Here is a 24448-nt window from a genome sequence, read left to right as displayed (position 1 = left end):
GATCATCAAAGGCTACACTTACAAAATGGAAAGTATCCTGATTGCTGACTCTTTAGTGTCCATTATATGTCATGCCAAAGATTTACTGTATATGTGTATATATATATATATATGTATATGTGTATACACACACATACAAATAATGTATATATACATACATATACACCAAGCTATACATTAGTCAGTTTGTAAAGGGATTATTGGATTAGACTCAGTCATGTCCGACTCTGCGACTCCATGGACTGTAGCGCGTCAGGCTCCTCAGAATACTGGAGTGGGTTGCCATTCCCCTCTCCAGGGGATCTTCCTGACCCAGGGTCTCCTGCGTTGTAATCAGATTCTTACCATCTGAGTCACCAAGGGAAACCCATGTTATTATATATAACGCCAAAAATGTATTGTACGTATGTATGTAAGTATATATGAGCTTCCCTGGTGGCTCAGATGGTAAAGAATCTGCCTGCAATGTGGAGACCTGGGTTCGATCCCTGGGTTGGGAAAATCCCCTGGAGAAGGGAATGGCAACCCACTCTAGTATTCTTGCCTGGAGAATCCCATGGACAGAGGAGCCTGGTGGACTACAGTCCATGGGGTCGCAAAGAGTTGGACATGACTGAGCGGCTAACCTTTCATCTCATTTTTCTTCATGTGTGTATATATACACATACATATAAATTATATATACATACATACAAACATACACATACACCAAGCTATACATTACTCAGTTTGTAAGGGATTACTGGATTACTTTAAATTTCTTACGGACACCTTACCTGTTTCTGTATTTCTCTTCCTTTAATTCTGAACTCCATTGCTATAGAGACTATTCTTCCTTTATTCTTGCTAACACTTCCAGTGCCCTTACTAGATACTAACACAACAGGGAAAGCCCACCTTAACGTGAACAAAATGAATAACCCCAACGCCAGTCATACTAATCTGCACTGCTGGGCTTTCTTTTACATCTAACCCTTACTCAACATATAGTTGCCCTCTCAGTAAACTCTATCTGGTGGAAAAATACAGAAAGTGCTGTAGAGCCCTCAGCAGGGTGTGAATGAATCGAGTTTTTGAAAACGCTAGCACTGACACTCTTAAGAGTAATATAAACTGCCAAAAAGTGGGCCAGAAAAAGGAAAACGCTAAATTCTTGTTTTGGATTTCAGAGCTTAGCTATTTATCCCAAATTTCTGCTTTGATTTTATTTATTATAATTTTCTACCTTCCCCAGAAAATAAGAGATTTCATTGAATTTAAACTTTTAAGTTCAGTCTGAAATCAAATAGAGAGTGGTCTGGTTTTAAAAAATTGGTTGTTAGTCGCTCAACAGTGTGTGACTCTTTGGGATCCCCATGGACTGTAGCCCACCAGGCTCCTCTGTCCAATGAACTCTCCAGGCAAGAATACTGGAGTGGGTAGCCATTCCCTTCTCCAAGGGATCTTCCCGACCCAGGGATCAAACCCTAGTCTCTCGCATTGCAGGCAGATTCCTTACCACCTGCACCACCAGGGAAGCCACAAGAATGCTGGAATGGGTCGCCGTTCCCTTCTCCAGGGGATCTTCCTGACCCAGGGTTAACTTCTGCCTAACTATACTAGCCTTTTCCATGTACTACTACAGAGCTATAGATTTTCATAGTTACATTTCATAAGTCTAAGATGTAGATGTTATCATTACTAAATACTCACGGGGAACAGTTAATATAAGTGAACTTCTTGTTATATTCTTCGCAACAAAAGCCCTGTGTATTCACACTTACTTTTACTTTACCACAAAGTTAGATCATGCTCCCATGTAACTTGCTCACAGGAAAGGAAGACGTAACTGGCTGACCATGCTGTTTCTGCAGATGCCACTTCCCCAGCACCTAGTAGCAGTGACTTTTTTGAGTTGTAAAATTGTGGTTTTTAGTAGTTTATATAAAACACTATAACCCCCATGCATCTCACCTCTAATTCTACACACTACATAATTTTAAAAAATTTCTTGAAGATTTATTACAGCTTGCCAAATACTGACAATTTTCTTATATAGGAATAGCACAAAGCTGTCAGGCATTATATTACATTTTAGAAAACATTCCTAGATTTTGCTGAATAGCGTTCATGAGACTCTATATTTTTGTTTAGTATTTTACTTTAATAATGTGGTGAACAGCAGAAGAGGCACAAAAGAGTGACTTTTCAATCCTCTGATTGAAGGACATTGTAGAAAAGGAAGTATCTTCTTTCAGTAAAATAAATGAAGAAAAATACAGAAATAATAATTAATCCTTGTAATCAGAAGGTTAAAACTTATAGAATATTTAAAAGAAATTCTAAACTCACAAATAGGTGTAGAATGTCTTCAAAACCCAAAGGATGTGCATTCAACAAAAGAATTCATTTCCAGCCTCCCAGTTATTTTGCTTATTGTTACCACCCATCATAAACTCTTAACCCTTCATAACCACGTGACCTTTCCCCACTTAAAATTCCATTGTTATCCGAAGGATATCAACAACTCGTAAACTTTCTGACTTCTGCATGCAGAATTAGGATAAAATTACTAGCCCTATTCTACTCCACAGGACTGCTGTGAAGATCGATCTTTTCTTACCCAAACTTGTTGAAATCAGTTAAGAGTATCATATTATTTCACCTATTTCACAAGTTTTCCAAACATTTTTAGTAAATCAAGAGTGAAGCAAAGTAAATTGTTAATGAATTTTCTACCCTTGTGATGTTTTTGATATTTATGTTATTGAGAGAATGAAGATTATCCAATTTTCCTGAATTCAAAGTGGTTGATGATAGCACTGTTTCATCCAAAAAAGACAACTCTCATTTTTTTGATGATAGAAGACTGCATCAAGAGATTAAATTCAAATCTTCCTCTATCAAAAAAGAAATCAATCCACATTAAAGTTTAGCAATGGCTCGTTTTTACATTTCAGATGGATCAGTCATAAATATTTAGTCCAATATGAAAACCATTTTCACTCTAAAATACTCCTGCAAAACAGTTTAACTTATTGGTGCATCTATATTAGGGTAAATTGAGTTAATGGAAAATGGTAACTTCATAGCCTTTCATGCCTCTGAAACCCTAGAGAAGCTACAAATCTCATCATCAGAGGCTGGTATTGGAAGCTGATATTTGCTTTGCTAGAATGGAACCGTGAGTCCTTTGACTGTAAACAATGCTAAAAATAGCTCCTGGAAGGTATCATTTTGTGTGATAATATTTCACCAGAAGAGAAGAAAAAATATTCTTTAATCCTGAACAAAATCTCTTCAAAGTTTATGTTCTCAATAAACCTTTCACTGAGAACTGAAAATATAACTTAGTAATGCAATAAATGCCCTAACAAATATATCAGATTTTTCACTTAATGCTTTTTACAGGCTTAAACCAAATGGACTAAAAGGAAATCACCTTTTACAGTCCGATTCCTACAGGAAGAATGCCTTGCTGTTATGCTTTTTAAAGAAGGCATGGTGAATTTATATCAACTTTGGCAAATCTTGGAGGCATGATAAAAGGAAGAAAAATATCAGTGCAGTTAACATTCCACAGAACTCTTTCTTCACATGTTTATTTCCTTAGAAACTGGACATGATCCAAGATAACAAGAAAAATGTAAAAAGGAAAGTTTTTTTTAAAGGCAAACATACAGTTTAGCATCCTGTGCTGATATAGAAGAGATAATGTTTCCCTACCCCTTAAAAAAAAAAAAAAAGGAATTGCTGCCTTATAGGTTAAAGATATTAAATGGTTAGGATTGGAGAAAAATCACCAAAATCAGTTCTCCATTTAAATTCATGAAAGAATATTCAGTTAGGTCAGAGCTTATGTGTTATTAAAATTTGGTTCCAGGCAAACGTAAAATATATTTTCTGGAGACTCTCGGTTTCTTTATCTTATGACATTGCATCTGGAATTTGAAAATATGATTTCATTATGATGTAAAGAAGTGGTGGCCTATGTGTTTACATCTAAAACAAGACTTGGATTAAGGCTGACAAGTTGGGTGTCTTCTACGAGGGGTTGATGATCTTTAGGATGAAAAGTCAAATAGCTTTTAATGCTTATTGCTCCTACAAGAAGCCTCCTATCTCTCCTGCAAAGAGTGTCCTGTTGGCCGCACAATGAACCAACTACCTGCTGAACCAATCATCCCTGAGTGTCACAAAAGACATGACCAGCCAGCAACTGACACCTTTGTTCTAAATACTATGGGAAGGACTTTCCTGGTGTTCCAGTGGTTAAGAATCTGCCATGCAATGCATGGGAGGTGAGTTCGATCCCTGGTCAGGGAACTAGGATCTCATATGCCGTGGAACTACTGAATCCAAGCTCTGTAACCTGACCGAGCCTCCGGGCTCGGGAACCTAGGTGCCACAAGGAGACAGCCCACGTGCCAAAATGAAAGATCCCACATGATGCAACTAAGACTCAATGCAGCCAGATAAATAAATAATAAATGTTTTAAAAAAATACTACAGGAAGGTACACAAAGGAGACAAAGCATTTATTGAAGATTCACTATGTGCTAGAGACTTTTCATACATAGTCTCCCTTATTCAGCATTCAGAGCTATGAGATGATCACTATTATCTTTTCTTACAGATGAGAGAACTGAGGCTCAGAGGGGAGGAGCCTGCAGCCAGAGTCACACAGCAAGTGGGGGTAAAACATGCTACATGTCTCGAATGTAGAAGCTTTCCTCTATATCATCCTTCTAAAGTCTCTATTCATATCTTTCTCTCCTCATTATAAAAGTAAGACGTATCACTCGAGAGAATTTAAAAAATCTTGAAACATATAAAAGAAAATAAAACATCTCATATGTCTAAAAATTAGAGATAATGATTTTTTTAACTCATTCAATGTTTACTACTGTGTATATAGGTCTGAGCGAATACACCATTTTACTTCTTTGCAATTTTTATCACTGCATGGGCTTCCTTGGTGGCTCAGTGGTAAAGAATCTGCCTGCCAATGCAGGAGACTCAGGTTTGATCCCTAGGTTAGGAAGATCACCTGGAGAAGTATTCCTGCCAGCATTCTTGGCCTGGAAAATCCCATGGACAGAAGAGCTTGGCGGGCTAAGTCAATGGGGTCGCAAAAGAGTCAGACATGACTTAACAATTAAATGATGACAATAACAACAACAAAAAAAATCCCTGCGTGCACTTTTTCACATAAAATTTCCTTTGAAAATCCAAATTTAAAAAGCCCTCTTTAAATTCCTGAGAGTCGAACTTAAGTCCATACTGAGGTCACATTAGTTTCTGGGGGTCAGGAATCCAGGAAGAGCTTAACTGGGTAGTTTTGGCTCCAGGTCTCTCACAAGGTTGCAGTCAGGCTGACGCTTAGGCCGACAGTCACTGGAGGCACTGCTGGGCCTGGTGAACCCACCCCAGGAGGCTCAGTTACACGGCTGTCGGCAGGAGGCCTTAGTTCCTCACCACGCGGGCCGCTCCCACGCGGGAGGAAGTGTTCACATGACGTGGTAGCTGACTTCCGGGAGTCGGTAACACAGAGAGAGGCGGCACTCAGAGGCAAGATGGCGGCCTCACTCCACCATTTCTGCCGTGTGCGACTGGTCACCAAGGCCAATCCCAGTACAGACAGAGAGGGTCCACCCGAGGGTGAGACCACCAGAAGACAGGATCACTGGGGGCCATCGTGGAGACTGCGACACCATACTGATCACTGTGGAAGAGATCTGGTGTTTTTTTTAACTGTGGCAAAGCACAAGCAGTGACATTTTATTATCTTGAGCTCCAAAATCACTGTGGATGGTGACTGCAGCCATGATATTAAAAGATGCTCGCCCCTCAGAAGGAAAGCTATGAAGACCTAGACAACATATTAAAAAGCAAAGACATCACTTTGCTGACAAAAGTTCGCATAGTCAAAACTATGGTTTTTCCAGTAGTCATATACAGATGTGAGAGTTGGACTATAAAGAAGGGTGAGCCCTGAAGAATTGATGCTTTCAAACTGGGGTGTTGGAGATGATTCTCAAGAGGCCCTCGGACTGCAAGGAGATCAAACCAGTCAATCTTAAAGGAAATCAACTCTGAATAATCACTGGAAGGACTGATGCTGAAGCTGAAGTGCCAATACTTTGGGCATCTGATGTGAAGAGCCAGTTCACTGGAAAAGACCCTGATGCTAGGAAAGATTGAAGGTAGGAGGAGAAGGGGGCGGCAGAGGATGAGATGCTTAGACAGCATCACCAACTCAATGGACATGAACTTGAACAATCTCAGGGAGACAGTGAAGGACAGGGAAGCCTGGTGTGCTTCAGTCCATGGGGTTGCAAAGAGTCAGATATGACTTAGCAACTGAACAACGACGACGACAAAACATATGTAACCTAAAATCTGTTATATTGAAGTATATAATTCAGTGACATTAACTGCATTCACAGTATTGTTCAACCATCACCAATGCCTACTTCAAAACCTTTTTCATCACCCCAAATAGGAAATCTATATCAACTTAGAAACACTTTTATTAAAATGATGTGACAATAATACTAAAGACAATTTTTGAAAAGTAGAAAAACAATTACCTCAAATTCTGCTACCCACACACAGCTACTTTTATTTTGTATATTATATTTCAGTCACAGTTCACAGACATAATTTTCAAGTTAATATATTAATATATACACAATTTTTAATTCTGCCTTTTTCCAGAAATAATTTGATGCATTCCCTATGTTTTCAAAGTTTTCATAATACCATCCTAACATTGTTGTGTAATATTCCACTGGGTTGGGACCTCCCCAGTGGTCCAGTGGTTAAGAACCCACCCTGCAAAGCAGGGGATGTGGATTCCATCCCTGGTTGTGGAAGTAAGATCCCACATGCCACAGAGCAACAAAGCCCACACACCACAACTACTGAGCCCTCTTCTCTGAAGTCACGCGCCACAGCTAGGGAGTCCATGCACTGCAATGAAAGGTCCTACATGCCGCAACTAGATCCAAAGCAGCCCCCCAAAAAAGTCTCAAAGAATGTTAAAAAAAATTCCATTGGGTTCATGAGTCATGATATATTAAATGTTCCCTCGTTCCCTTAATCTTGGTTAAGTCTTTACTTTTAAAAATTTAAAAGTACAACACAGTAATGAGAGTCTTTGGGCAATTAGGCTTTCACTCCATCATTTATTTTCTTGGGAGAAGCACTGAAGAGTCAGATTCAGCTCAGTTCAGTTCAGTCGCTCAGTCGTGTCCAACCCTTTGCAACCCCATGAACCGCAGCATGCCAGGCCTCCCTGTCCATCACCAACTCCAAGAGTTTACCCAAACTCATGTCCATCAAGTCAGTGATGCCATCCAACCATCTCATCCTCTGTCGTCCCCTTCTCCTCCTGCCTTCAATCTTTCCCAGCATCAGGGTCTTTTCAAATGAGTTAGCATTCCACATCAGGTGGCCAAAGTATTGGAGTTTCAGCTTCAGCATCAGTCCTTCCAACGAACACCCAGGACTGATCTCCTTTAGGATGGACTGGTTGGATCTCCTTGCAGTCCAAGGGACTCTCAAGAGTCTTCTCCAACACCACAGTTCAAAAGCATCAGTTCTTTGGCACTCAGCTCTCTTCATAGTCCAGCTCTCACATCCATACATGACCACTGGAAAAACCATAGCCTTGACTAGATGGACCTTTGTTGGCAAAGTAATGTCTCTGCTTTTTAATATGCTGTCTAGGTTGTTCATAACTTTCCTTCCAAGGAGTATGCGTCTTTTAATTTCATGGCTGCAGTCATCATCTGCAGTGATTTTGGAGCCCCCAAGAAAGAGTCCGATTACTAGGTCATAAACTTGATTCCCCAAGCTTCCTATTGGAAGTCACATCTCAGCTGTGGAGAAGGAAATGACAACCCACTTCAGTATCTTTGCCAGGAGAATTCCATGGGCAGGAGAACCTGGTGGGCTACAGTCCATGGGATCACAAAGAGCAGGACATGACTGAGTGACTAACATTCACTCGCTCTCAACTGAGCCCTTCCTCACCTGGCCTCTGCCTCCAGTCTAATCACATCTCCTTTCACTCTTCTTACACTTAACTACACTCTTACCACCTTCATTCTTAAACACATATTTCCTGAGTGCCTACTGTGTGATGGGCTATGTCATAGGTACAAAGGATCTAGAAACAAAATAGCCAAAATTTCAGCTTTCATATGGCTTACAACTTGCCAATGCTATTTCTTAAAAAAAAATAATAATACTGCCACATTTTCTTGTCTTCATGTACTCATCACTCTCTGAGATTACTTGGTTCGTTTTATTACTTGTTTATTGTCCTAGATACTCTGGAAGGTAAACTCTATGAAAACAAGGTCCTCATCTGTGCATTCCCAAGTATGCAGAACATTTAGATGATGCTAAGCCATATTTCTTGAATGTGCCATAAGTGAATGTGTTTGCAGCTTTTAACATGTTTCCATAATGTTTTCTACATTGTTTACCAGTTTCCAGTGCCAGCAGCAGTAAATAAACGGGTCCATTTCTCTACACCAGCACTGGGGTTTAAGAAGGGCTTCTCATTGCCGTGGCTTCTCTTGTTGCTGAGCATGGGCTCTCGGGTGCTCGTGCTTTAGTAGTTGCGCCTCATGGGCTTAGTTGCCCCTTGGCAGGTGGAATCTTCCTGCAGCAGCGATTGAACCCATGTCTCCTGCATTGGCAGGCAGATTCTTAACCACTTGACCACCAGGAAGTCCTGTCTTAATGTCTTGATTTCCTTCTACCTACCAGGCCCTGGACTTCCCTGGTGCCTCAGATGATAAAGAATCTGCCTGCAATGCAGAAGACCCAGGTTCAATCCCTGGGTCAGGAAGATCCCCTGGAGAAGGGAATGACAGCCCCCTCCAGTATTCTTGCCTGGAGAACTCCGTGGACAGAGGAGCCTGGAGGGCTACAGTCCATGGGGTCCCAAAGAGTCGGACACACTGAGCGACTACCACATACAGACATACACCAGGACCGAGGGTGCTGACCTCAAGTTCAGCTTCATCAAGACCACAAAGCAAAGGCCTTCCTTTTACCCTGCCATCCTCATTCCTCCTTTTCTCTTCCCAACCCTCCTGTTCAAATGGTCCCCAAACAGAGTGACTCAACCACATGTGAACCTTCAGGGCCCTCAGAGCTGTAGCAGATCAAGCTGACATGCACTGAAATATTGAGTAACTGCATCGCGTATTTGGAGAGGGATTACTGTTAACTACTTACATGTCCAGGACTGATGCTGAACTTAGTCTGGAGAAAACATTTCTTGCCATGTTTGTTTTTGTTTTATGGTTCAAGGCCTGGAAAATAATTTATCCTACTCCACGGTATGATGTATGTTATAAATACAAGAACCATCAGAGGAGGGATTTTTTTAATTTTTAGAAAGATTATTTTATATATTTTCATAAAAACACAGCATTTCCCCTTACATTACAATGTGCAATTTAGAGAGTGATTTTTAGCAATGAACCTGCAGGGTGCATTCCAACTGCAGAAGAGTTAAGAACTGGTCCCTTACATTCTTCTCCTAGTTCTAAGCCCTTGCCTTTGACTTTCATTTTTGGTCTCTATACCTGTATGAATCTGCACACGATTACATCACTGTTATCAAACAGACTACAAGAGTTTCTGGAGTTTGCAAACGGCTGTTCTCAGCACAGAAGTAGTTACTACATTAGAGAAACTTCAGCCCAATGATTTCCCTGCAGATAACTCCCATGTCCATTAACAGGAGGTCAACCAGTCTTAAAAATGGCAGGGAACTGGCTTTGTGCATGGGAGCCCAGTCTTACAGCCACAACTGACATAAATACACTGCCATGGGTAAAATAAGGACTTCCCTATAGCTCAAACGGTAAAGAATCTGCCTGCAATGCAGGACACCAGGGTTCGATCCCTGGGTCAAGAAAATCCCCTGGAGAAGGGAATGGCAATGCACTCCAGTAGAGAATCCCATAGACAGAGATGCCTGGCGAGCTACAGTTTGTGCAGTTGCAAAGAGTCAGACACGACTGAGTGACTAACACACACACATGTGTAAAATCAACAGCTCGAGCTCAGCGCGGTGCCCTGTGATGACCTTGATGTGGGGGATGGGAGCAGGAGGGAGGCTCAAGTGGGAAGGGATATATGTATACTTAGAGCTGGTTCGAACTGTTGTAGAGCAGAAACTAACACAACATTGAAAGCAATCATACGCCAATTAAAAACACAAAAGCCATCACTAACAAGGTGTTGACAAGAAACTCATGATCCCTTCCTATTTGGTTGCCCTGTGGTGTGGGGGTGCCTAGGCTTTTCCAAGAGGCTAGTCTCTTAAAGAATAATGTGACTCCCGCTCTCTCAGAGTGTGAGGAGGTTGCGGATCTGGGGGCACGAGTGCTATGAAGGGTGGGCTGACGGTGAGCACAGAGTAGGCTGAGGCAGTCTTTACTGAATGTAAGCACGGCCTTTGGGCTGTGCATGTCTTTCTTCTTGCCTTTAATGCTACATTCAGCTCTTTATAGAAAACGGTTCATAACAGAAAGATGCTATTCCAAACCCACTTGGGCTTAGAGGTCCCCCCTCCCCAAGCTGGCATAACTGCTTAGCTGTTTATTTTCTTGAGCGCTAATTCTATCTTTACAGCTGAAATAGAACTATAAATGGAGGAAATTTTAAAAACTACACATTATCATCTGGGGTCCAGGTACTTAGAATTGCCAGGTATATGGAAGAAAGGGTAGATTTAGTCATGTCTCCAACATGAGGCAGAAGTCAGAGCCATGACACAAACCACTAAAAAAAAAAAAACAAACAAACCTCTTCTGTGTCTTAAAATCAACAATATCAGCATATTGCAAAAAACTCAGACACGCATTTACAGATCATGTGTAAACATATGGAAGCATTTAAAAATGATTGCTTGGGAACTTGTAAGATAAATTTAAAAGAATATTGAGGTCACTTTAGAGTGGATGGAACAAACATAGGCTTTCCTGGTAGTCAGTGTAAATAACTGCTGCATATATATATGTGTGTATATATATATAAATGAAAGAAAGTGAAAGTGTTAGTTGCTCAGTTGTATCCAACTCTTTGAGACCCATGGACTGTAGCCTGCCAGGTTCCTCTGTCCGGAATTCTCCAGGCAAGAATAATGAAGTGGGTTGCCATTCCATTCTCCAGGGGATCTTCCTGACCCAGGGATCGAACCTGTGTGTCCTATATTGCAGGCAGATTCTTTACGGTCTAAGCCACCAGGAGAGCCCCATATATAATGGTGGGGGGCATTCCAATTCAAGAAACATGTTAACTTTCTTGCTGCTATGCAGCTTGGCGCATTTTAACACATTCCCAAGTTTCACGTCTATATGTAGGAAAAACCAGATCTAGAGGTGACCGCTGAGGTGGTGCAATGGCCAGTGCCCCCGGACTCAGGGCTGTCCAAATGCCACGCTTTGAAATTCCATTCTGGATACCCAGGAGAGATACGCTCAATATTCAACAAAATCGAAGAATTTGAAAACTGAAAATTTCTCAGATGTTCCCAGAGAGAGAAAATCCTGGGGCAGAGTCAGAGGATTTGGATTTAAGCCTACAGCTATACGAGAAAGAAAGAAGCAAGAGAATAAAAGCCTGGACAGGAGTCTTTCAGCAGCAAAATCTAATCCCCTCACAATATATTCTGGTGAGATACTGGTTAGAAACCGATCAGAATTTATGCTCTGTTCTGTACCATCCAATTTGGTAGCCACAAGTCACAGATGACTATCAAATTAAAATCAATTAAAATTAAATAAGATAATGATGCCTATTTAAATTAATTAAAATGAAACAAGATCAAAATTTAGTACCTCCATTGCAATAACCACATTTTAAGTTAATGTCCCAATATGGCTAGTAGGTACCATATCAGACAGTATAGATAGAAAACACTCCTATCAATGCATAAATAAAGATCTTTCCAATATCTGCTGCAGCTTCTAGAAATTTCTAAAGTAATAATTAAAAAAAGAATTATGTCATTTATACAGCAGGAGAATTTTACTCTTTAGATGAAGAGTAGAGACTGGATTGAGAAAATCAGTGAATATAGATACAAAGAAGAGGGTTAGGTGAGAGATTACTCCAAAGATGTGGTGGCTGGTAAGAGAAGAAGCCTAAAATCATGATGGATGGAAGATGTCCCCGTGGAAACATTTTTCACTTCCTTGGGAAGAAGAGACATCAGAATTCTTTCAGCATCACAACTTGAAAGTCAGGAATGTGAGGTAGCTGAATTCTAAGAAAGGAGAGTAAAGCCTGATTTGACCACTGGATAAAATTAGAACTGTGGTTACAATTTTAACCTTCAGTCAAGGGTGACAAGAAATGAGAGGTACATGGAAAAATCCCATTTGTCTTCATCTTTATAAAAATAATATATATTTAGTTCCATTTGGAGACAAAGGCATGGAACCTGGTCTAATTTAAGTAGCCTCCAAGGTAGCTGAGCCAATATATAAAAAATGTTGGCCATCCAGGGACTTCTCTGGTGGTCCAGAGATTCAGAATCTGCCCTGCAATGCAAGGGATGCGAGTTTGATCCCTGATCAGGGAACTAAGATCCCACACGCCATGGGGCAACTAAGTCTGAGTGCACCACAACCAGAGTCCAGGCACTGTAACAAAAGATCCTGCATCACACACGGACGATCCTGTGTGGTCTAACTAGTGAAGAGAAGTGAAGTGAAGTGAAAGTCGCTCAGTCGTGTCCGACTCTCTGGAATTCTCCAGGCCAGAATACTGGAGTGGGTAGGCTTTCCCTTCTCCAGGGGATCTTCCGGACCCAGGAGTCAAACTGGGGTCTCCTGCATTGCAGGCAGATTCTTTACCAACTGAGTTATGAGGAAAGCCCTGTGGTCTAACTAAGATACAACCAAATAAATAAACATTAAAAAAAAAATGTTGGCCATCCAAGTAGATGCCCAAAGTGGCGGACAGGTGCGGCCAATCAGACCATGGGGCAACACTGACTTCTCTACTTGAGATATCTTACTTGTTTTGCTAAAGGTTGGGGAAAAATAAAAAATCAGTTGCTTAGCTCACATATTTTACGGAGATAAGTAGCTGGTTTCTAACCTTTTTTTTCCTCCCAGAACATGCTGCCCCCTAGAGGCCACAAGAATGTACACACATGAAAAGATAATGCACTGGCTTCCCTGGTGGCTCAGAAAGTAGACTCTGCCTGCAAAGCAGGTGATCCAGGTTCGATCCCTGGGTTGGGAAGATTTCCCTGGAGAAGGGCATGGCAACCCACTCCAGTATTCATGCCTGGAGAATCCCATGGACAGAGGAGCCTGGTCAGTCCGTGGGGTCACAAAGATGTAGACACGACCAAACAATTAACACTTTCACTTCGTTTTTTCAAAGATAACGCATAAATAAAGGTCAGTTATATCCAAATTAATAGGATCAACAGTAAGATATAGTGAAAAAGAAGGGAGGTGGTTGGTTATGTCTATTGTCCAAAAGGCTTTAGAATAAAGATGAGAAGCAAAGGTTCACCTAGTCAAAGCTATGATTTTTCTTGGAGAAGGAAATGGCACCCCACTCCAGTACTCTTGCCTGGAAAATCCCATGGATGGAGGAGCCTGGTAGGCTGCAGTCCATAGGGTCATGAAGAGTTGGACACGACTGAGCGACTTCACTTTCACTTTTCCCTTTCATGCATTGGAGAAGGAAATGGCAACCCACTCCAGTGTTCTTGCCTTCTCTGGTGGTCCCAGGGATGGGGGAGCCTGGTGGGCTGCCGTCTATGGGGTCACACAGAGTCGGACATGACTGAAGTGACTTAGCAGCAGCAGCAGCAGAGAAGCAACCAACATTCATAAACCTTGAATAAACCTTAAGAGTTTCATGCTGAAGCTCCAGTATTTTGGCCATCTGATGCGAATGGAAAACTCATTGTAAAAGCCCCCGATTCTGGGAAAGATTAAGGGCAGAAGGAAAAGAGGGCATCAGAGGATGAGATCACTGATGTAATGGGCATGAGGGGGTCGCAAAGAGTTGGACACGACTGGGCAATTGAACAACAAAACGATAAACCTTACCTCTTCAGCTGACATAAATATGAGAAATCATAAATAGCACTGTAGCCCTATAATGGCATTTTCCTGGAGAAATTTAAAAGCATGTCAAGAGTCATGTTTCCTCTGTTTCAACTAGGGAGGAAAGAGTGTGAAGTAAGAGGAAGAAAATCGATGTGGTATGACCGCTTTAATTAACATCTCCAAAGTATATCTAGTTTTGATATGAAACTTAATATATTAAAACAAGGCCCCGAGATGGGGAAAAAAAGCCAATGAATTTAAGGAGTACACGTGATTTTATCCCTGCTAAGAATTTAATCTTTTAAACCTTGGCTGCAGTAAAGTGGTCAAAATCTGGCCTAAGAAATGAGAACTACTCTTTGTCTTGACTTCAAATCAATTCTTCCCCAACGATCGTGCCATAAACACACACACACACACAGAGCTGGTATGTTTATTGGTTTATTCACTAAAGGATTCAGCTGGACAAACATCACAAAGATGATGGCTGATTTAATTGAATTTATGATCAAATGTTTTCCATTTCAGGAAGAGTGGGAAATCACTTATGGGGAGATTTGAATAATTTAAGGGAAGTTCTCTATTTGGCACTGTGTTTGTATATCAAGTCTTGAGGGATTAAATTCAGCTGAGGACCAGCAGAGAATCCACATACAGATACACAAAGATATGCTGGCTAATAATGCAGTGAGGGCCAGAATATCGATCCCTTTGTGTTAATATGTCTATTCATATATATCTTATTTGTAGTCAGGGTAAGTAATAACAACCACACATACTCACTCTGAGACTTCCATTTTAAATCACCACTGGACTTTTCTGATATCCCTAAAATGTAGAAATGATCTAAAACTGCTCCTTCAGATAAGACAAAAAATAATTGACCTGCAGATTATATATATGTGTGTTCAAGGCTTTTTCATGTATCTTTATTGTTTTTGTCAAAAACAAAATAAAATCTATTGTTAAAGTCACTCGCATGTCAGATACAACAAAGTAACATGGGACTTGTGCCTTGGGGTCTGGAGTTGGCTCAGTGTCTGAAAGAAAAAGGCAGTTTCCTTTGGTGTCCCCCATCCATCTGATTGTTAGTGATGACAGGTAAACCAAACTAAAGCCATGCTTCCAGACTTTATTCTTTGTTTCTAAACATAAGTCTTCCCCATTTAGGAGCTGCAATCAATAAGAATAATTACTGTGAGTCTCACAGAGGAAACCCTCAGGTCAAGTGGACACCCAGGTTCTATGTAACGGGCTTAGGCTTACCCACCAGCTCGTGTACAAAGTTCATGTACATGTACGGAAGAGGTCAAAAAGCTGCTTTGAACTTGGTAACAGGGCTTGTCTATGGGGCTTCTTTCAATTTAATTAGGAAAACTGTCTAATAAGATGAGTTTCAAGACTTAGGGTAAATCACAGTTCTCCATGAATTATGTACAATGCTATTTGCTAACATATCCCTCTTAGGAAGGAACTGCTGGGGAAGAGGACTCTTATTTCTACATAAGTATTTTTAAAAAATTATCTGGTGTCCAAGAAATTCAGCACATGGTTCTAGAAAGGCAGAAGGAATATTCCAGATATCTGAGGTACTCATTTTCAAGGACAATTACTTATCTTGCAATGAATGAAACCCTCGAACTGGCAGGAGAGGGCAGGGCATGTTGAAAAACACAAGTGGGGCGGGGGTGGAATGTAATCCTGCCAAGGGTCTTAAGGACTGAAAATCTGGGGCTCAGACTGGCTAGTGAGCTTCCTGAATATTATACGGTTCAGAAGTAGATCTAAAATTGGAACTTGGCCCCTATCATACCAAAGCTTATGTGGCTTTCAAGTGTTTTCTGGCCGTTTGCACCAATAATGAGCTTTCATGGGCATCTTTCCCCTTTTCTGTTCTTCTCTGATTTGTATCAACAATATTTATTGACTGTATTTTTACAGGATCAATAGGACCACTGGCTGCAGAGCAGATGTCAGATGCACTTGTCAACAGTCTATTAACTGTCTCCTCACAATGAGGGGAAGTTGAGCCCCAGTTTTATAGAAAGTCTCCCCAAAGGATGAGGGGGGCCCCTTGTCCTCACAAATGATTGGGTCCCTCGTCCAATCCTAATTTTCATGAAAATCAATCAGGGTCAAGTGTGAAGTGGGCGACAGTGGATACAAGAGATGACATTGTTGTTCAAATCATCTTTTCCAGTGACAACTTACGCTCATATTAGTTTAGAGGCTGACGATTCACTAAATTCATAAATATTTGCTTAATCAAAAGAAAAATGAAAAAATAAGTCCTGAGAAAAGGGATCTCAAAGCCAGCAATTTTTAATAAATGAAGAGCAATAAAATTTTCTGCATTTCTGTTCATGCTTAAAAATGTTGCATTTTTTTTTCAACACCAAGGCAGTTTTATTCCATAAAGTAAAAACTGATTTAGCATTTTGAAAATGTATCAATGTAATTTTCCAATTTAATAGAAAAAGTTTTCTTAAGGCTTTTAAATTTATTTTTATTTTTTTATTGAAGGATAATTGCTTTACCGAATTTTGTTGTTTACTGTCAAACCTCAACATGAATCAGCCACAGGTATACATATATCCCCTCCCTTTTGAACCTTCCTCCCATCTCCCTCCCATCCCACCCCTCTCGGTTGATACAGAGCCCCTGTTTGAGTTTCCTGAGCCTCACAGCAAATTCCCATTTCTATCTATTTTACAGATGGTAATGTAAGCTTCCATATTACTCTTTTCGTACTTCTCACCCTCTCCTCCCCTCTTTCCTTGTCGAACAGTCTATTCTCTATGTCTGTTTCTCCACTGCTGCCCTGTGAGTAAATTCTTCAGTACCATTTTTTCTGGATTCCATATATATGCATTAGAATACAAAATTTTTCTATTTCTGACTTACTTCAGATGTGACAATTTACCATGTTCTGAAGTTAAAGAATTAACATGTGTCCCCACCGGGGCCCATGAGAGGCTTATTTAGTAGGTGGAGATCCTCTCAATAGCATCTCATATGTGGATAAGGGGAAGTTGAGCCTTTCTGCATTTTCTGAGCAGAGTTGAGGGAGTTCAAGGAGGCCGGGAAAATAGCAAAGAGGTGAATTCTTCAGGGAGTTCAAAAAGGGTAGAGAGCTGTGTGTCTAACCCTTAGCAGTTCCCAACAGAAAAGAGCGGAGAGAACAGGAGAAGGAAAAAGGGGTGCAGACACCTGAAGTGGGCAGAGCTCTCGGGAAGGCATAGCACGGCCCCAGGAAGGAGGGGCATGTCTGCTGGGTGTTCCCTGATCCTTCACCACCCCCTCTGCAGATTTATCACGCTTATTGGGTCCTCCAGAGCTATTATCTTCTCAGTGTTAGCCACTCAGTCATATCTGACTCTTTGTGACCCCATAGACTGCAGCCCTCTAGGATCATCTGTCCACGGAGCTCTCCAGGCCAGAATACTGGAGCGGGTTGCCATTCCCTTCTCCAGGGAATCTTCCCAACCCAGGGATCGAATCTGCATTGCAGGCAGATTCTTTACCATCTGAGTCACTAGGGAGGCCCAGAGTTTTTACAAACAAAGGACAGAGGTGAGAGGCAAACACATCAAGCAAGATCCTCAGACACTTGAGTGTAAAATGCAAGGACTCTTGAGCATAGAGTTTCCAAGCATCAGACACCCACACTTGAATTACGTTGGTGGGCACCTAAAATAAATGGAGAGTTTCCATGCTGATCCACAGCTGTGGTGCCCAGTTGGGTAGCTACCAGGGCCGGCTATTTACACTTAAAGTACAGTACGTCTCCCACATTCGAACCTTCACACTGCAAACGCTCAAAGACACGGATGTGCCCTGTATGCCAGGGCCTGTACTGCACCATTGAACATTTCAAGGGGCTATATACTGTAAGATCAAAAATGCTCTCTTTATGTTTTGTGTTTGTCTTTTACATATGATTTGTGTGAAAAGTATTATAAACCAATTACAGTACAGTACTCGATAGCCCACTGTGTTACCTGGGTACTTAGGCTGACTTTGTTGGACTTACAAACAAATCACACTTACGAACATGCTCTCAGAATGGAACTTGTTTGTATGCAGGGGACTTAAAACGGTAATTAAAATTTAAATGAAATTTAAGGTTCAGTTCCTAAGCCACATTTCCAGTACTCAGTAGCCACGGTGGGCTAATGGCTATTGCCCTGTGCAGTGCAGATTACAGACTTTCACCAACGGAGAAGGTTCTGCTGGACTGCACTGACCTAGAGGGGAAAGAAATGTCAGGCCAAATTTTTACTTTCTTAGAGATGATGAGCTTTCCTGAGAATAATCGCTTTTATTCTCTTTGCTAGGATGGAAACAGGCTTCTTCCTTATATATAATTTTGAGCAGAGCTAATGTGAACCAGGCAACATGGAACCATTAGGGTCAGGGGCCTATGCTTGTCACCTGATTAGCCAGAGATTGGGCAAAACAGGCAGTGTCTGACTGGATGAGGGCTGGGTTTGCCATCTCTGCTCTGCCTCACCCCACAACTCATCACTGAATAGGAAACCCCAGTACAGCTCAAGAAAAGCAGAATGGCCCAATGATGTCCTCTCACCCATCCATCCCTGAAGTCTGTGAATGTGTTACTTTTCAAGCAAAAGGGACACATCTTGAGGGTGCAATTAAGGTCTTAAAATAGAAAGGCTAAGCTGGATTATACAATTTAGAAGAAGGGACCTTTCTCTTCCTGGAGGCAGAAGAGATGGGACAGAAGGGCAAGAGAGAGAGATTTGAAGTATGAGAAGACTTGTTGCACGGATGCTGCTTTAAAGAAGGAGGAAACAGGGTGACAAGGAATATACGTGGCCTTCAGGAGCTGGGGGAGGTCCCCAACTGACAACCAGAAAGGAAATGGGACCTCAGTCCAACAGCCATAAGGAATTAAATTCTGCAAGCTATCTGAATAAGCATGGAAGCAAGGCTCTCTCCAAGAGCCTTGAGACAGGGACCAGCTACCAATACCTTGATTTTGGCCATGTCAGACCCAGATCAAAGAAAACAGCTGAGCCCATCCAGGCTCCTGCCCAAGAGAAGACAATATATTTGTGGTGTTTTACATCAATAAATTTGTGGTAATTTGCTACAGCAGCCACAGAATACAAATACACCATTTTATATTGTGGAGAAGCAGAGAGCCTCCTCAGCTCACACTTCAAGGATCTGTGTTGGGGAACATTTCAAGAAAGCCTAATTCTATCGTCCTCCTTTCAGGGAATAGAGCAGCCCAGCTGCTCCTGGAAATTCTTTGCTGTTTCAGAAGTGTGGTTGGGTTTTATCCCTTAATAAGCTGATGGAAGAAAGAAGGTTTTAGCTGCACCAGAAGTGTGTACTTTTGAATGAAGAGTCCAACACATAATCTGAAAGGATGAGAAACAACGGCTATTGCCAACTCCCAAGCCTGGCACGTACTGCCAATTAGTAAGAAAGAAGATGGATGGTTTCTGCCTATCAGAAGGGAAACGAAAAACCTGTTGTAAAAGACAGCAAACAGCATGGGCCTGCCCTCAGCCATCACCAGGGGTTGTTAACGTCAGCAAATTCTTTGCTACACAAAGAATTGTGTAGATTTTGCCAGATTGGCAATGACACGAAATGACAGAAGATAATTTCCTGGGGCAGCGGGAGCTGTGTGGAGTGGGTGACAAATCCCACCAGCAGGGTCTGAGTGGGTGGCTGGCAGGCCCTTCATCTCCAGCCCTTGGCCTGTCACCAACCCAATGGCACATTACCCAGCAGTCACGGAAGGCACCTTTGTTGATGGTGTGGGTGGTCAGCCTGCTGCAAACGCTGTTCACTAGGAGAGAGGAAATCGGGGCTGTGCTCCATCCCCGCTCTCCCACTGCTGAAAACCTAGACCTGGAATCAATGACACCAGACCCCAGCAGAGATCTCCTGACCCAGAGTCATAGTGAGAAAAACAACAAAAAGTCAGGCACTGATAACCCTGCTTGAATATCAGGGTTTTCAAAACGACACTATTTCCTAAGATTCACTCTGGGGCATACCATCCAAGTTGTAACTCTCAATAGCATGGATCGACTGTCCTCAACATGCTTTTTATTTCAAGCTATAAAGTGAAGATGATAATACCTGCTCTGACTACCTTCCAATATTGAAGATGGGACAACATATGTGAGAGCCAGCCATGTGACAGCCAAAGGGCTGTCCAATGGTTTATTACCCATCACAGTCAGGACTATAGTGAGTGTATGTCAGGCTTTTTACCAGGTGCATCTCACATGTTATCAATTTATGCTGTAGCTACTATCAATGATCAGGGCTAGGCCTTTGACAGATTTGCCAGCTTTTACTTAGCCTTCTCTTCATCCCCCTGGTACCTGCCTCCAACGTGCGTCTTTGGACAGACTTTTATGCTGTCTTCTTTGACTCCCACCAGAGCCTGGAAGGCATCTCCTACTTGAGGACCTCCTCCTTTTTCCCCTTCAAGAATCTACTCTTTAGTTTTCTAGAAGAATTGCTCTCTGGTCAGTGGCAAGGGGGTTCATAGATCAGATAAACATCACACCTCCATAATGCTTTCAGTAACTGAACTAAGGGTTCATTCTTCTGAAAATAAATCACCCCAGAAACTGCTCTGAACTGTGACTTTTTTTGTAAGCAGGCAGGGGAGACCAGGGGCTTCCGAACAATACAATGTGTGGGTGTCCAAGGTCAGGACAAGAGGCCTGCTTGGATTTGACTGTCCAAGTGTTAAAAGTCACATTTTTAAGGGTGTGGTGAGGAACTGCACCCTCGTAGCCTCCTATGCTGGACTCAAATCCCCAGAGCTGGGCAGCCAACAACTGCAGCTCAGCTCATCCTCTGAGTGGAGAGAAAGGAATTCCAAAATGTCTGCTTTACCGTTTGCCACCCTAACAAACCTACCCTTAAAAAGGTGATGGATGATGTAAAGAACAATTTCTTTGAAAATATGGTGAGAAGAAATCTCCAAGCACTAAATATATTAAAACTGTTACTCTGAAGTAAATAGAATTATAACAAAAATGATCAACAATGAGAAAAAAAAAAGTGAAACTGGAGAAAGATGATTCAAAGATCTGGCTCAACTCAACTGCTCCTCCTAGCGTCAACAACTGTTCTTACCTTCCTCTAAAATTCCTCAGCAACTGTAGAGAAATTGAAAGCTTGAACTTCCTTGGCAATACATTATTACTTTAGAAAATTTTAGGTCAACTTCGAACAATAAGTCAGAGTAGAAAGCAGGGCTTTTCTTTCTTGAGAAGTCACCTACTTATATCTTAATGGAATGCAATAACATATGATAAGAAATATACAATAGAGAACCACCAATGTAAACATACAGAGTGAGATTTATGTTACTCCTCTCAATATTATTTTAAATACATTGTGCTTTATGAATACGGAACACAACTTTCCAGCAAGCCACTGCCACTTTTAAAACATGTTTTGGAGGTTAATCATCAAATTAGATAAAACATTCAAGGAAAGTTCAAGAACGCCAAGCAAGAAAACACATCTAAAACTCCTAAATGAGGGTTTGCGACCCTACTGGAGGCATCTGACAATACATGCAGGTAAATGTTATCATCTCTATTTTTGCATTTCCATCAGGGTATCCTCATTGTAATGTCTCTGAATTTACTGCACATCTTAACGTGTTGCCTTTTTTTTAGAATTCTTAGGAGAAATCTAATTGGACTTACTAACTAGAGGGCTTATAAGCAGAACTAGGGCATGGGGCTGGAGGGAGGAGAAAAAGGCTGGCCAACACCTGTTCAGTGTCTGTGGACATGCTTTGCTTTATCAACCATGAAATTTGTTTTCCAAATCTGACTTGGTGGTTTATCCTTAGTTCTCTTTTTGCTACTTTCAAACCTCCGAAATTGTTCAGCTGCTGAAAAGTTCCAAAACAAGCAAATGCATTCCTGGAATCCTACCCTTAACTTTGCTGGATAATATATACTAAGGCTTCTTCTCCAGCCAAAATAATAAAAGATCTTTTAAGTGGGTGGAATTCTTGGTTGATTGCACATGCATGCCAATGTCAGACAACTATAAATAGAGAGATCTGGAAGAAAAATAGGGAGAGTCTTTATAAGTCCAAGGAAATAAAATGGAATGTTTTGAAGGCCACTGGAAAACAGAACATGTATTTATAAAATTAAGATTTGTCTCCCTTTAGTCCAAAATCCCCTTCAAGCAAGAGAGATCCCACATGGATCATGAAATTCCAGTAGGAAGGAATAAAAGGACCTTCTTTTCTATATTAATATGTATTTATTATTCTCGATCCTATAATTAAGACTTCTTCTTTATATTATCGTTTTCAGTTTAGCTATCTGCTGAATCTTTTGATATTTTTCTTCTATCATTGCATTGTTTCACCAGAATACTAAAAAAATCTTTCAAAGGATAAAACTGTGCCCATGGTCACTGGTATAAATGAAGTCAGCAGGGAATTGCATGGGAGTTACCTAGGGCAGACTTGGTCCCAAAATAAACTGGGTCACTTGTTACAGCTGTTCAAAGAGATGTAAGGCTTCATTTCTCAAGAAATTCTTACTTGCTTAGGCAGGTTAACATATCCACCAGCTTCAACAGCTGTGTTAACACATATTCTTAAAGACGTTTCTTAATTTTCAAATGTAATGTTTCAAATATAAGTGACTTACATTTGTCTATTAACCTGCCCATCTTGTATTAACCTGTCTAAATTGAATTGAAACCAGTCCTTGCAAATTAGTTCACTTTATTTAGAACCTATTACTGCTGTACAAGAGAATTTAGCAATTGCTTTGGTTTCGTAATTGTGCCGTCGACGACGAGCAAATTAGTGAGCAGCAAGGGAGAATGCCAGCATTTGCCTAATTGTCCTTAAATGCCATTCTTCTGAATCCAGACTCCATTCTTAAGTCGGGGATGTTGACATGTTAATGATGGTTACAAGGTCACAAGTCCATTTGGAGGAAGGATCGATAATATAATTCATATCTCTGAATTCTTACTTCTCTGTAAATCGCATCGGGTTCAAATTGGTTGGAGGCTACAGTATCACTCAAGGGCTCAGTACATGACGGATACCAGAAAATCATATTTTTATTATATTTTTAGTGATGAATTTATTACTTGGTGTTTTGTGAAATAAACCCTTAAGTCAACAACAACAACAACAAAGGACTTGCGGGGATTTGAAAATAGCATGGTTCTAAACATATCATGTTTATAATTTTAAAACACCACTTCAAAAGCTCAATTTTAATATTTTCCCTAAAATGCTTTTAAAGTAATCTAAGGGCGGGACTCTACTAAATGACTATGAATTAATTCTAGGTTTTTTAAAAGGCATATGTGACTGTAGAAATAAAGAATGATATTAACTGCAATTCTATCAAATGATTTAAAAGACCTTCCATAAAAATATATCTTTCCTTTAGTTTTTTAGAACTTGTTTTTAGTAGAAAAAATATAAATCCTATGTTCACAGAAAATGCAAATAAAAAATATTTCTAAAGTGACATCTTAAAGAGAAACGGAGTTCTTATTTTGTGAAAAATCATATTCTGAGGAATTCTTCTTGCCCTCAAAAGCAATATCATATTTATTGAATCTAGCATCTTTTAAGAAAAAATTCAAGATTGAGAACAATGTACAGTTTTCAAAATTCCTAAAGCAGCAATACCAGAGTATTATCCAGCCTAATTTTGTCAGTGAAGTTTATCACTTTTATTGTGACCTTATGCTGAAGCTGAAGCTCCAGTATTTCGGCCACCTGACTCAAAGAGCTGACTCACTGGAAAAAAATCCTTACACAGGGAAGATTGAAGGCTAAAGGAGAAGGGGGCAGCAGAAGATGAAATAATTAGATAGCATCACCGACTCAATGGACATGAGTTTGGGCAAACTCTGGGACACAGTGGAGGACAGAGGAGCCTAGCTTGCTGCAGTCCATGGGGTTGCAAAGTCAGACACATTTTAGCGACTGAACAAGAACTGTGACATGAACAGTACCTCTCAGAGGAAGGAAAGCATCAGGTCTTAGGTGGTCAGAATGAAGCAAAGCAATGCAAAGCTTGAATACTACTTCCGCTGTTTTTATCTTTTTGAAAGAGATGAGACAACCTAGTTTCTCTGAGGCAGAGTGATGTAAATGGACAAAAGTATCTTCTCTGAGAGGCGTTCCACTAGTCACTATGAATGGTTGAACAAAAAACAGCCATCCATCTGGGCATACAGATGGTAGGTGCTGAATACAAGTTGCAAAAATGAGACACTGGAGTGGGTCAGGTGTAAATGCTGTTGGGGCGCCATCCACAAGAGGCCAGTGGACCTAACATCACGCAGCA

The 24448-nt window shown here is 40.9% G+C and overlaps 1 protein-coding gene across 4 annotated transcripts in view; it reads right to left on the bottom strand.

Moving 5' to 3' along the window:
- CDK14 (cyclin dependent kinase 14) overlaps positions 1-24448 on the bottom strand; it is a 738271-nt gene that overhangs the window by 117945 nt on the left and 595878 nt on the right. The window lies entirely within an intron of this gene.

This window comes from Dama dama, chromosome 18, assembly GCF_033118175.1.
Source record: "Dama dama isolate Ldn47 chromosome 18, ASM3311817v1, whole genome shotgun sequence".
Lineage (NCBI taxonomy): Eukaryota > Metazoa > Chordata > Mammalia > Artiodactyla > Cervidae > Dama > Dama dama.
Note: the sequence above shows the minus strand (reverse complement) of the source record. Positions and strands in the feature narration are given on the sequence as shown.